Source organism: Filicampus tigris, unplaced genomic scaffold, assembly GCF_054856515.1.
Source record: "Filicampus tigris isolate MCC_2025a unplaced genomic scaffold, RoL_Ftig_1.0 HiC_scaffold_35, whole genome shotgun sequence".
Classification (NCBI taxonomy): domain Eukaryota; kingdom Metazoa; phylum Chordata; class Actinopteri; order Syngnathiformes; family Syngnathidae; genus Filicampus; species Filicampus tigris.
In genome coordinates, this window is record NW_028233416.1 from 80,001 (window position 1) to 82,500 (window position 2,500).

Sequence of the window (2,500 nt, forward strand, 5' to 3'; positions counted from 1 at the left end):
CCGACGTGCGTAAAAGCATATCCGAGCAACAGGCACCTTCCCCGGGCTGCCACTAGTGCAGTGGTGGCCGCCTATAATAGCCCTGGTAGCATAAAAAAGCTCCAGGGCGCAGAGGCCGACGTGCGTAAAAGCATATCCGAGCAACAGGCACCTTCCCCGGGCTGCCACTAGTGCAGTGGTGGCCGCCTATAATAGCCCTGGTAGCATAAAAAAGCTCCAGGGCGCAGAGGCCGACGTGCGTAAAAGCATATCCGAGCAACAGGCACCTTCCCCGGGCTGCCACTAGTGCAGTGGTGGCCGCCTATAATAGCCCTGGTAGCATAAAAAAGCTCCAGGGCGCAGAGGCCGACGTGCGTAAAAGCATATCCGAGCAACAGGCACCTTCCCCGGGCTGCCACTAGTGCAGTGGTGGCCGCCTATAATAGCCCTGGTAGCATAAAAAAGCTCCAGGGCGCAGAGGCCGACGTGCGTAAAAGCATATCCGAGCAACAGGCACCTTCCCCGGGCTGCCACTAGTGCAGTGGTGGCCGCCTATAATAGCCCTGGTAGCATAAAAAAGCTCCAGGGCGCAGAGGCCGACGTGCGTAAAAGCATATCCGAGCAACAGGCACCTTCCCCGGGCTGCCACTAGTGCAGTGGTGGCCGCCTATAATAGCCCTGGTAGCCCTCAGCCCTGGTAGCCCAAAGCCCTGGTAGCCCACAGCCCTGGTAGCAAAAAGCCCTGGTAGCCCAAAGCCCTGGTAGCCCAAAGCCCTGGTAGCCCAAAGCCCTGGTAGCCTAAATTAATTTTTCCCATTCATTTCAATGGGTTAGGCTACCAGGGGGAGCAGTACCACTTTTGGCCATTAGGGGCGCTGTAGTAGGTAAAAGTTGATCCCCCCAGTCAGGGGATGAGTTTGCCTACTCGCTAGGTTACCCCTGGTTTCACAAAATACAAGGGGCACATTTTCAGAAACCACTTTTTCAGAACTTGCCACCTCCAGAGCTGATCAGGGGAGCCTCGCCAAACATTAATCCAAGATTGGTGAGGGCTCGTCGGACACCCCACGGGCGATGAGTCGGTGTCTGCCTGGAGCTCATGTCACTCTCAAATATTTTCTAAGTCAACCTCCATGCGCACATTGCAATGAGCCTGCCCGACATAGGGGCACTGTGAGCGGACTCACCGGGGGGGGAGAGGGCCCCCCCGCCTGGAGCTCCACGTGTTGGATTATTTTCTATGTCAACCTCCATGCGCTCAACAGAGCGAGCCTGCCCGACCTGGGGGGTGTTCAATCGGACTCCGCGGGCCGGGCGAGGGCCCCCCCGCCTGGAGCTCCACGTGTTGGATTATTTTCTATGTCAACCTCCATGCGCTCAACAGAGCGAGCCTGCCCGACCTGGGGGGTGTTCAATCGGACTCCGCGGGCCGGGCGAGGGCCCCCCCGCCTGGAGCTCCACGTGTTGGATTATTTTCTATGTCAACCTCCATGCGCTCAACAGAGCGAGCCTGCCCGACCTGGGGGGTGTTCAATCGGACTCCGCGGGCCGGGCGAGGGCCCCCCCGCCTGGAGCTCCACGTGTTGGATTATTTTCTATGTCAACCTCCATGCGCTCAACAGAGCGAGCCTGCCCGACCTGGGGGGTGTTCAATCGGACTCCGCGGGCCGGGCGAGGGCCCCCCCGCCTGGAGCTCCGCGTGTTGGATTATTTTCTATGTCAACCTCCATGCGCTCAACAGAGCGAGCCTGCCCGACCTGGGGGGTGTTCAATCGGACTCCGCGGGCCGGGCGAGGGCCCCCCCCGCCTGGAGCACCGCGTGTTGCAATATTTTCTATCTCAACCTCCGTGCGCTCAACAGAGCGAGCCCGCCCGACCTGGGGGGTGTTCAATCGGACTCCGCGGGCCGGGCGAGGGCCCCCCCCGCCTGGAGCTCCGCGTGTTGCAATATTTTCTATGTCAACCTCCGTGCGCTCAACAGAGCGAGCCCGCCCGACCTGGGGGGTGTTCAATCGGACTCCGCGGGCCGGGCGAGGGCCCCCCCCGCCTGGAGCTCCGCGTGTTGCAATATTTTCTATCTCAACCTCCGTGCGCTCAACAGAGCGAGCCCGCCCGACCTGGGGGGTGTTCAATCGGACTCCGCGGGCCGGGCGAGGGCCCCCCCCGCCTGGAGCTCCGCGTGTTGCAATATTTTCTATGTCAACCTCCGTGCGCTCAACAGAGCGAGCCCGCCCGACCTGGGGGGTGTTCAATCGGACTCCGCGGGCCGGGCGAGGGCCCCCCCCGCCTGGAGCTCCGCGTGTTGCAATATTTTCTATCTCAACCTCCGTGCGCTCAACAGAGCGAGCCCGCCCGACCTGGGGGGTGTTCAATCGGACTCCGCGGGCCGGGCGAGGGCCCCCCCCGCCTGGAGCTCCGCGTGTTGCAATATTTTCTATGTCAACCTCCGTGCGCTCAACAGAGCGAGCCCGCCCGACCTGGGGGGTGTTCAATCGGACTCCGCGGGCCGGGCGAGGGCCCC